The sequence below is a fragment of the Scyliorhinus torazame genome, chromosome 6 (genome assembly GCF_047496885.1).
Source record: "Scyliorhinus torazame isolate Kashiwa2021f chromosome 6, sScyTor2.1, whole genome shotgun sequence".
Taxonomy (NCBI): domain Eukaryota; kingdom Metazoa; phylum Chordata; class Chondrichthyes; order Carcharhiniformes; family Scyliorhinidae; genus Scyliorhinus; species Scyliorhinus torazame.
The window spans coordinates 188,768,581-188,781,008 of NC_092712.1; positions in this window are offsets into that span (position 1 = coordinate 188,768,581).

The window sequence follows — 12,428 nt, forward strand, 5'->3', positions numbered from 1 at the left end:
TCGCAGCCAGCAAGTTGGCTGCAAGGAGAGCAGCGGTGCGGTTCCGGGACGCTGAGCTTGACACTCTCCTGGACACCGTGGAGGAGAGGCGGATGATCCTGTACCCCGGCCTGGGAGGAAGGTTGTCAGGTGCCACCGTTCGCCGTGCCTGGGCGCAGGTGGCAGGTGCGGACAGTGCCGTTGGCGAAGTTGCCCAGACTGCCACCAAGTGCAGGAAGAAACTGCACAACCTCCTCAGGGCGGCCAGGGTGAGTTGGCAACACTGTGCCCATGGCACCAACCCCCAAATCCCCCTCATGCATGTACCCCAGACCCCCCCTCCCACCCCGGGGGATGGCCGAACCCCCACGCTGCCCCACATGCTTGCACCCATGCCGGTCGCTATGACTGGGTGCTCTGGCCACTGATGCCATCATCTACCCAACCACTGGGCTGCATGCGCTGGACTGTCTAACAGTGTTGCTGTTTGTGTTTGCCACCCCCCCCCCCGCCCCCCGCACCCCCCCCTCGCTCCCTCGCCCAGCCCCCCCGAAGAAAAGGCCACGCACAACCGCCAGGAGAAGACCGGATGGGGACCACCAAACCTGCGCCCCTCACCATGCCCAAGTGGTCGGCGGCCTGGAGGAGAGGGAGGTCGCCGACATGGAGGATGGCGGGGGGCGAGGAAGTGAGACCGCCTGCCTCGTTGCGGATCTTCATGACACATGTGTGCCCCCCCCAACCCCCTTACCTAACCCTCACCACTCATCCCCCTCACACACACCCTCACCCCCCCTCACCCCTCCCCCCACACTACCCCACCCCACTCACCCTCCCCCAACCCCCATCCGGCTGTCTAACCATACATGCCGTCTTGTGCCTTACAGGCCCTGCGGAGATGGGCCCGATCCATCTGGGGTCCCCCGCCTCCAGGCAGTGCCAAAGCCAGTGCCCCCCAGACGGCAGAGCACTGACGGGAAGAGCAGCCTGAACACCAGCCTTCTGGCCGAGACCCAGGACACCACAGAGTTCACGGACATTCCAACACAGCTGTCTCCAACACCCTTCACCATCCCAGAGACTATCACCTCGGTTGGGCACACTAGTGAGGAGGCTCCTTGGACACTATCTAGTGTGCACCACACAGTCGGTCCTGTACAGCAGGTGGAGGTAGGAGCAGCTGAGAGGCCAGACAGTCGGAGGGCAGGCCAGCCCCAGGAACTTGGGCTCCTGGAACATCTAGTCCAACCCACAGTGGAGATGCAGGCAGAGACCCAGGGACTACAGGAGGGGATGACAGCTGGCGTCCAGCATCTGCAAACACAGGTGGAGGAGTCTATCCACGTGCAGGAGCAGGGTTTGGTGCCGGTCATGCGTGCTACCCGAGCTGAAACCGCACAGGTGGCGTCCGTGGTGGAGGTAATGGGGGCGATGGTGGCGGATTTGGGTCAGCATGGGCAAGGCCTGGGGCATTCTGTGCAGGCGGGGGCCAAAGCCCAGGACAGGGCTGCCCTCTCACAGGCAACCATGTGCCAGAGCCACCTGGAGATGGCAGCAGCGCTCCTCAGCGTGGCCCAGTCACAGCAGGCCATTGCTGAGAGCTTTGCTGAGAGGGACGTGGCCCAGTCACTGCACATTCGCAGCGAGATATGGCGCAGTCCCAGATGGAGATGGGCCACTCCCTGTGCTCCATGGCCGCGAACGTGCAGACCCTTGTCGAGACCAGAGCGGGCATTCAGGACTGGCAGCGCCAGGTGGCTGGGGAAGCAGTGGAAGGCAGTGGAAAATGGCGAATGTGCACATCAGGTGGAATTGAAATGAAATGAAAATCACTTATTGTCACAAGTCGGCTTCAAATGAAGTTACTGTGAAAAGCCCCTAGTCGCCACATTCTGGCGCCTGTTCAGGGAGGCTGGTACGGGAATTGGACCGGCACTACTGGCCTGCATTGGTCTGCTTTAAAAGCCAGCTATTTAGCCCTGTGCTAAACCCGCACATTGCTGTGCTGTTCATCTGAAAATTCTGCCATAGTTTTATATCATACAGTCAATCCATCTCATGCTCAAAAAAATCTGAATATAGATGGTGAGCAAATTGGCTAAATATACAGCTCACAGGAACACAGCTTTTGAAGAGCAGCAGTTCTAAATGATTGTAGTAGTATGAAGTGCTCAAGTCCTCTTGAAATTCCTCTGGTCCATTTAAACAAGTACAATGACATGAGTGGGGTTCTCCTGACTTTGAGAAATTACTCAGCTGAAAAATCATCCCAAGATATAATAACAAAGGTGGTGCTTCAACAAGTGATGTAATCATTCAAATGTTAATGTAAGCCTACTTGTGACAATAAAGATCATTCATATTATTGTTCCCTTTTTGTACCTGCTATAAATATGGCAATCAATAAGGTTGCCCTTCTTTCTTTAGATATCGATATTATATTGCTCAGAGTCGCCAGGTATCAAATGATACCACCACAAGGTTGAACCGGATTTTGATCAAAGAATCAAACACCATTTAGTTAGTTCAAGATCAATGGTTCTTTATTTACACACAAGATTAATCATGCAACATAAGCACTACGAGTTAAACTATACCTATCAACTATGACAACCTGTACTTAACTTCAGGCACCCGGCTTAGGTCAGAGAAACAGTGGCCTTTGCTCGAATCTGGATCTATCGGGTCTGGAGAAGTAACTGATGCTCAGCTGGGCTCATCCATCTAGTAGTGGGCGTTGAACTTGAACTTGCTTCTGGTGGTGCTGCACTTGGAGCTGGACGTTGCCAGGGCACCAGGTCCAAGAGAGATCGAACACATGGCGGTGTCTCTCTTTATCCTTGGGGAGTTTCGCGCTCTTTTGGGCGGTCCTTCGGTTTGGACCCCATTAATTGGGTAGTTCTTGATCACTGTATTCGATTTGAGCCAAAAAAGGGGCGGGTGCCTTGATGACTGGGCATGTCCTAAGCAGTCATTGACCCTTTTGTTGATGCTTCCTGGGTACAGGGAGTTGCACCAAAACGTCTGGGATTGTATTGGTTGCTCAAGTATCAGTCTTTTGTCTCACGGAGATGGGCCATCAAAATGCTAATCGGTTGGGGGTTTCGATGCTGTCTGGATTCTTCGCTCACAAATATACATTCAGGCTCTGAGCCTGCCTGAACCTTACATTGTCCATTTTTCCCGTTATGCTTTGCGACCATCCATGTTTCTTATTGTAAATGGCTATCCCAGGTGGCTACAGTCCGTCCTCTTGATCCTCAACGCGAAGCGTGAAGGATCACACTACTGAATCTTCTCCTGTTCTCTGATATGCCGGGTACCCTCAATCAAGGACAGGTTCTATCCTACTCAGTCCTATGGGTCGAAATATTTACCTAAGTTTTCCCTGATACAACACAGATCTCTAAAAATTCTAAGGGGGCACTATAACATTCAATCATATTTCAATTTCTTGACACAAAAAGAGGGACCTCTAACTGTCCTTAACTAAACTACACTCATGCTGCTATCTAATAACCAAAGAACTTATATTACAGTACAAAATGAACAGTAGCAGCATCACATTCCTACTTAACATTTATGTCAGTTTACAGAGAAAGTAATTTGATCAAAAAGCAACCACGGAGAAGGGTTCAAGAAGAGTGCTGAAGTCCGAGGAAAGTGGTGAGTGTGTATAGTGGAGGGCGGGAGGCTCTCCTTTGCCATTTCCGAAGTCTGATCATCTGGATGACACTGCAAAGTATAGCTATAATCAATAGGGCTTCTACTGTGTACGAAAGAGAACAATATTTTATGATATTATCACACCATGTGGGGGTATCAGTAGCTATATCTATGTGTGGTGTAGTGTCCGGGCTAGGGGTATTGTGTTGGGTGGTCATGTTTAGGGCCTGTGTGGTGAGGGGTACAGGGTCTGATAACGCGTGCAACTGTATTGATCCAATGACGATTATGATGCAGATCATCAGGTCCGTCTTCATCTTGTCTGTATCTTCCTCGGTCTTCTGGTATATTCGTATCTTCCTGGGGGTACAAGCATATGGAGTCAGTGTAGTGTGACCGAAGAAGAGAGGAAGGGGGAGAGAAACAAAAATAAAGTGACTTTGCTGAGGTGTCCCTGACATGAGAAGTGGCGGGTAAGCGCTCACAGTTTGCATGTGGCAGCTGGGACCTTGTAGCTGCTGTGGATGGTGTTCTCTTTCATATCTGGGGGCTAGTCTAGCTGGTGGTGGGGGTCTCCTGCAATCTCGGACGAAGCGTCCTGACTGCCCACAGTTGAAACATGACCCCTGGGGCAAGTAAGGTGGAGCAGGCTGTCTGGTGTATTGCTCCCTTGGATATTATTCCCTGGGTGGGGGGTTGGACTGTTGGTGTCGTTGCTGGTGTTGCTAACTTTCTGGTTGGTTCAATTGCTCTGTTTTATTATGTTTGCTCTCGAGTCGCCGGGTATCTTTATGATACCGCCACGAGGTTCAAGTCCAAGTAATGATCAATAACTCAATACACCGATTAGTAAGATTCAAATCAAAGCACATTTATTATACACAGTAATCGCTACTCATGCACAAATTCTACGTCTAAGCTACTTCTACAACTAACAGGCCTATACTTAACTTCGGACTGGCCTTTCGTTCGGGTTCTGAGCCTGTGGGATTCGAAGTTGGTACGGATTGGTAGCTAGGAGCGCCTATCTCGTAGTGAGCGTTGAATTAAGACTTACGTCTGTCGGCGGTCACTGCACCGGTCACGGTCAAGGTTGGTTCGTGTTGCTGCGTGACCCGGGCAGGACGAAGAGAGAGAGCTGAAGAGAGCGATTTGAACTTGGGGCTTAACTCTTATAGTCCCCAATGCCTTCCCGCCTTTCAGGGCGGACCCTGTACCTGGTCCCAAATGATTGGACTTTGTCTCAATCGCTTGGTTCGATTTCTCGGGCATTCTCGGGCGTAATGTCCCTTCTGTCCGCAATTACAGCATCCCTGCGTTTTAGGGTGCTGCGTGTTACTTCTAACTTCATTTATCCATGCGGGGTCTTGGTGTGTCCTTACGGGGTTCATGTTCGCATCTACTTTCTCCTGCTCTGTCTTTTTCTGTAGGGATTGTTCCCAAACTCTAGATAGTCACTTCAGTACCCACACTTCGTTGTGTGCCAGGTCTGCGGGGTCGTAATTCATACATGCCTTTTGTCCTGCCTCCGTGGCGTGGGAGACTAAAATACGGGTCCATTTGGCCGTATTGTCTGCAGATAAATAGCCGCGTGTTAAATCAGCGAATACTGCGGTGAAGTGGATCCAGAGGCGTCTAGCAAATGCTGTTGGATGCTCTCCCTTTTTCTATCTACATCCGTTGAGTCCTTCTACTGGATCTCCTCTATTGTAGCCAATGGCATCTAAGATGTGTCATGAGAATGTCGTTTTAAGAAATGTCTGTCTGCTCATGTTACTGCAGTGTTGTCAGAGTGTGGGTGGAGCTGAGCTCTGGTTCTGATTTTTAGTTTCACTTTGAGTAAAGCTTGGGTGTGTCTGTCTTTTTGGTTTCTTGATCTCTCTGCCTTGAAGGACTATCTCTTGATCATTTGGTGAATTCAGAAATTTAAATGTTTTCAGTATTGAATGTAAACCCTGATGTGCTTCTGTTTAAAGGTTGTTAAGTCTTTTGGATGTTAAAAGGACAGCTTAAAGGATTACTTAGTGTTGTATTCTTTGGGGGTTTTCTTTGAATTAATGGTTTCTAAGATATTCACTGTTTTAAAAAGGTTAACTTGAGTTCATAGAATAAACATTGTTTTGCTTTAAAAAAGGACTTTTCCATTTCTGCTGTACCACACCTGTAGAGTGGGCCGTGTGCTCCCCATACCACAATCTATTAAATGTTGTGGGTCTGGTGAACTCCATGATACACTTTGGAGTTCTCTAAACCCTGACCCATAACAGATGGCTGTTTTCATATCATGGAGGCTACCTCCTCCTACATTTTGTGGGTCGGGAAGGGCTGAGCTAACAGATGGGTGAAGGCTCATTACAATGAGTTTTACTTCTTCTTGCTCGTCCAGACCGTCCATGACGGTCTGTTGCCTAACTCGTTCAAAAAACTGGTGTGGGTATGGCGTGGGGTGAAAAGTTTCTATTTTATCGCGGGCATCCCTTAACTGGGTGATGGTTAATGGGGTGTGTGGTAAACCACTGTGTTCTTATATTAAGGGTTGTACGGTAGAATCTGCACTACAGATTCACCTGGGCCCCTGCATGCTAGCTCCGCCCAGGAGCCGGGTTATAAATATGCGTGGCCTTCAGCTTGCAGCCATTTCGTCAGCTGCTGTAGGAGGCCACACATCTGATACTAATAAAGCCTCAGTTTGGATTCAACTTCATCTCCAGTCAAATTAATCGTGCCTCAATTTATTAGTATCTGATTCAGAAGATGGACCTCCGGATAAAACCAGATCGCCTGCAGCTGGACCAACACGCAAGCGACGGCAGAAAGTACTTCCAGCACTGGCTAGCTTGTTTTGAAGCGTATATCAATGCGGTGCTGACCCCTGTTCCAGAGGCTCAGAAGATTCAAATATTGTACTCCTGACTCAGCTCCAAAGTCTTCCCGCTGATCCAGGATACGCCCAATTACGCTGATGCCATGACTCGACTCAAAGAAAATTATGAGCAGAAGACGAACACGATCTTCGCCAGACACGCGCTCGCAACGCGTACTCAACTACCTGGTGAGTCAATCGAGGACTTCTGGAGGGGCCTGATCCCATTAGTGCGGGACTGTGAGTGCCAGGATGTTACAGCTAAGGAGCACTCAGACCTCCTTATGCGGGACGCTTTTGTAACTGGGAGTGGGTCTGATGTTATCAGGCAGTGGCTCCTAGAAGGGGCCATGCGCGACCTCGCAGAGACTAAAACACTAGCGCTTTCCATGACGGTCGCCCTGCGTAATTTCCAGTCCTACGCGCCCCAAGCGCGCGGCCCACTCCTCCTACACTTCATGGGCCCCACAGGCAGCCGCTCCAGCGGGGGCGCTACCCACCCAATACGCCTGCGCTACGCGCCAGCCAATCTCTGGGGGGCCCCGATGCTATTTTTGCAGCCAGCAAAGACAACCCCGCCAATGCTGCCCGGCTCGCGCTGCCGTTTGTAAGGCCTGCGGGAAGAAGGGCCACTACGCAGCAGTGTGCCAGGCCCGCTCAACGGCCGCGGTCGCCCCCACCACCCCCCACGGTCACGGACAATGGGCGCCTCTATCCTCCTCTCCTCCCCAGGCCATGTGTGTCGCCATCTTGCTCCACCCCTGCAACGTGCGCTCCATGGGCGCCGCCATTTTGTAATCCCCAGGACCTCCGGACGCCGCCATCTTGTCCACCCCGCAGCACATAGATACCAATGGCGTTTCAGGACCCCAACTCAACGGCCGCCTCACTACCCGACGATCAACCACAGCTCGCATCCATGGCAATCGGCCAGTCCCGACCACATACGCTGACCAACGGATCCACGAGCGTGAAAGTCAACGGCCATGTGACCTCCTGCCGACTGGACTCCGCGGAGGAGCACCGAGAGCTTTGTACACCCGAATACGGTAAGGCGCTGCTGCCTTAAGGTACACCCTACCAATCAAAGTATCTCCCTGGCCTCCAGATCCCATCGCGTAGCGATCCGGGGGTACTGCAGGGTCACGCTCACAGTCCAAGGCGTAGAGTTCCACGGTTTTCGCCCTTACGTTCTCCATAACCTCTGCGCTGCACTTATCCTCAGCCTGGATTTTCAGTGCAACCTCCAGAGCCTGACCCTTAAATTTGGCGGACCCTTACCACCCCTCACTGTGTGCGGCCTCGCGACCCTAAAAGTCGATCCTCCTTCCCTCTTTGCCAATTTAACTCCAGATTGCAAACCCCTCGCCACCAGGAGCAGACGGTACAGCACCCAGGATAAGGCCTTCATCAGGTCTGAGGTCCAGCGGTTGCTTCGGGAGGGAGTCATCGAGGCCAGCAACAGCCCCTGGAGAGCTCAAGTGGTAGTGGTTAAGTCTGGGGAGAAAAACCGAATGGTCGTGGACTACAGCCAGACCATCAACAGGTACACGCAGCTCGACGCATACCCCCTTCCACGCATATCTGACATGGTTAACCAGATTGCACAGTACCGGGTCTTCTCAACGGTGGACCTGAGATCCGCTTACCACTAGCTCACCATCCGTAAATCAGACCGGTTATACACCGCCTTCGAGGCAGACGGCCGGCTCTATCACTTCCTTAGGGTCCCCTTCGGCATCACCAATGGGGTTTCGGTTTTCCAAAGGGAGATGGACCGGATGGTCGACCGGTACGGCTTGCAGGCCACGTTTCCGTATCTAGACAATGTGACCATCTGCGGCCATGATCAGCAGGACCATGACGCCAACCTCGCAAAATTTCACTGCACCGCCACTCTCCTCAACCTTGTGTATAACAAGGAGAACTGTGTGTTCCGTACAAACTGCTTAGCCATCCTCGGCTACGTAGTCCAGAACGGAGTTCTGGGGCCTGATCCCGACCGCATGCGCCCCCTCATGGCGCTCCCCCTCCCCCACTGCCCCAAGGCCCTCAAACGCTGCCTGGGGTTCTTCTCGTATTACGCACAGTGGGTCCCAAACTATGCGGACAAGGCCCGCCCACTCATACAGTCCACTCATTTCCCCCTGACGGCCGAGGCCCAACAGGCTTTCATCCGGATCAGAGCTGATATTGCCACAGCTGGAATGCACGCATCAGATGAAACACTTCCTCTCCAAGTAGAAAGCGACGCATCGGACATCGCCCTTGCCGCCACCCTCAACCAGGCAGGCAGGCCCGTGGCATTCTTTTCCCGCACCCTCCATGCCTCCGAAATCCGGCACTCATCCATCGAAAAGGAGGCCCAGGCTATCGTTGAGGCTGTGCGACATTGGAGGCATTACCTGGCCGGCAGGAGATTCACTCTCCTCACTGACCAACGGTCGGTAGCCTTCATATTCAACAACACGCAGCGGGGCAAGATCAATAATGATAAAATCTTGCGGTGGAGAATCGAGCTCTCCACCTATAATTACGAGATTAAGTATCACCCTGGCAAACTCAACAAGCCCCCAGACACCCTATCCCGAGGTACATGTGCCAGCGCACAGATAGACCGGACCCTGCACGACAGCCTTTGTCACCCAGGGGTCACTCGGTTGTACCACTTCATTAAGGCACAAAATTTGCCCTACTTCGTCGAGGATGTAAGGAACGAGCACCAAGGACTCCCAGGTCTGTGCGGAGTACAAGCCGCATTTTTACCGGCCGGACCGCGCGCACCAGGTGAAGGTCTCCCGCCCCTTTGAACGCCTCAGCGTGGATTTCAAAGGCCTCCTCTGATCGACACACATATTTCCTCAGTGTGATCGATGAATACTCCCGGTTTCCCTTCGCCATCCCTTGCCCCGACATGATGTCTGCCACCGTCATTAAAGCCCTTAATTCTATCTTCACTCTGTTCAGTTTCCCCGCCTACATCCACAGTGACAGGGGATCCTCATTCATGAGTGATAAGCTACGTCAGTTCCTGCTCAGCAGGGGTATCGCCTCCAGCAGAACGACGAGCTACAACCCCCGGGGAAACGGACAGGTAGAAAGGGAGAATGGGACGGTATGGAGGACCGTCCAGCTGGCCCTACGGTCCAGAAATCTCCCGGCCTCCCGCCTGCAAGAGGTCCTCCCTGATGCACTACATTCCATTCGCTCGTTACTCTGGACTGCTACTAACAGCACATCGCATGAACGTCTTTTTGCCTTCCCCAGGAAGTCCACATCTGGAGTATCGCTCCCAACTTGGCTCACAGCTTCGGGAACCGTGCTTCTCCGTAAACATGTGCGGCTCCACAAGGCAGATCCGTTGGTGGAAAGGGTGCACCTGCTCCACACAAACCCACAGTACGCCTACATCGTGTTCCCCAACGTCCGCCAGGATACCGTCTCCCTCAGGGACCTGGCACCAGCAAGTTCCACCCCCACACCACCCCCGCCGCCCCCGGCATCACCCTCCCCTCCCCCACCGCCCCCATCACCCCCCCTAGGACCGTCCGTCCTCCCCATGCCCACCCCCGTTGATGAAGAGGATTTTGGCACGCTCCCGGAGTCAACTTCGACCATGACAGCACCAACATCGACGGCTCCACTTCGTCGATCTCAAAGGGCCATCAAGGTGCCGGACCGGCCTAACCTCTGACCGGCCTGCCGGGTGACCCGAGAATTTTTTTTTACTGCTCTGTAAATATTAAAGATTGCTAATTGTATATAGTTGTCCACCACCCCCGCCGGACTCAATTTTAACAGGGGGTGAATGTGGTAAACCACTGTGTTCTTATATTAAAGGTTGTACGGTAGAACCTTCACTATCGGTTCACCTGGGCCCCTGCATGCTAGCTCCGCCCAGGAGGCGGGTTATAAATATACGTGGCCTCCAGCTCGCAGCCATTTCATCAGCTGCTGTGGGAGGCCACACATCTGATACTAATAAAGCCTCAGTTTGGATTCAACTTCGTCTCCAGTCAAATTGATCGTGCCTCAGGGTGGTGTACACAAAATCGGGTTGGTCCTCTGTTCGGACTATACGCTGCGTGGTGACTGGATTCATAGAGTTGGGTGTTGCCTGTGCAGTCGGTGGTGCGGGTGCTTTCCTTTTCGGGGGCTCTATGCTGACTTTCTGTTTCGTTCACATGTTGGTGGGCCGTTTCATTAAGTTCCTGCCAATCGGGGCCATCTTCCTGATCTAGCTGTGGGCCAAAGGTATCTCTGAACCTGTTCTGAACTGAGAGCAGTGATTGCAATCTTGCAATTTGCTGCCTGCACTTGGTATGGTCTACGAAACACTGCCTCTGTTCCGTGGTGGAACTGTGGAGTGCTCGTAGGGCTGCCTTTAATTTGTTCACATTGCTTTTTCAACTGTTCAGCTTGGTGTTCCATTTCCTCTCTTAGAAAAACCGCACGTTGCGTGTCCTGGTCGGCCTTATCATACTGGATCTGAAAGCTACTTAAGTGAGCAAGACAAGATTGGTGTGCCCGTTTGACATCAGCCATCTCCTTGTCCTTTGCCACTAGCTGCTCTTGGAGTTGCTCATTTACTCTCTCACACTCACTAACATTTCCCTCTCTACTCCTTTCATTCTCCTCAAGCTGTCTGCGGAGCGTCCTCACAACCTCCTCTGTGCCTCGCAATTGTGCCAAGCAGGACACGATTGCCATCAGCTTTCAAACTTACTTAGATTCTTCTTATGGATCTCGGTCAGATTATCCCACCAAGTGTGTCCTATACTACCAGGACCTGTTTCCTCATTCGCACAAAACTTAGACCATAGGGGCCATCCTTTCCCCTTTAGGTACTTCCTAATTTCCTCTTCCCATATGGGACACTGTTCTGCTCTGCTGGTCGCTGTGACCTCGGGTTCTTGTGGGTGCATCAGGTGTTCCATTGCCTTCATTGCCATCTCTACGATTATCTCTGTTTCTTTACCGGGAATTTGGGATAGTGGGGAATAAAGCGATGGGGCAAACTTAAGCTATTTTCCGGTTCACACAACTCCCGAAAGTTTCACACAACAAAAGCTATCGAGCTTACCTTATATCCCTGTTAGTACGCATGCAAATTACACACTTCTGAATCTTGGAGGTTTGATCGATACTGGTCTTACGCTTGTGGTTTCTTTTACTTTTCCAATTTGGATTCTAATTCAACCGTTTTGTGGGTTCTCTCGGAGTGGCACAGTCACGTCTGGGTCGAGTCCCGTCAGATGTCGTCAATAACTGTTGCCTTTTATACCTGCTATAAATATGGCAATCAATAAGTTTGCCCTTCTTTCTTTAGATATTGATATTATATTGCTCAAAGTCGCCAGGTATCAAATGATACCACCACAAGGTTAAACCGGATATCGATCAAAGAGCCAATAACCAGTTTGTTAGTTCAAGATCAATGGTACTTTATTTACACACAAGATTAATCATGCAACATAAACACTACTAATTAAACTATACCCATCAACTATGACAACCTGTATTTAATTTCAGGCACCCGGCTTCGGTCAGAGGAACAGTGGCCTTTGCTTGAATCTGGATCTATCGGCTTTGGAGAAGTTGCTCAGCTAGGCTCATCCGTCTGGTAGTGAGCGTTGAACTTGAACTTGCTTCTGGTGGTGCTGCACTTGAAGGTGGACGTTGCCGGAGCGCCAGGTCCAAAGGAGATCGAACACATGGCGGTCCCTTTCTTTATCCTTGGGGAGTTTCATGCTCTTTTGAGCAGTCCTTCGGTTTGGACCCCACTAATTGGCCATCAAAATGCTAATCGGTTGGGGGTTTCGATGCTGTCTGGATTCTTCGCTCACAAATATACATTCAGGCTCTGAGCCTGCCTGAACCTTACATTGTCCATTTTTCCCATTATGCTTTGCGACCGTCC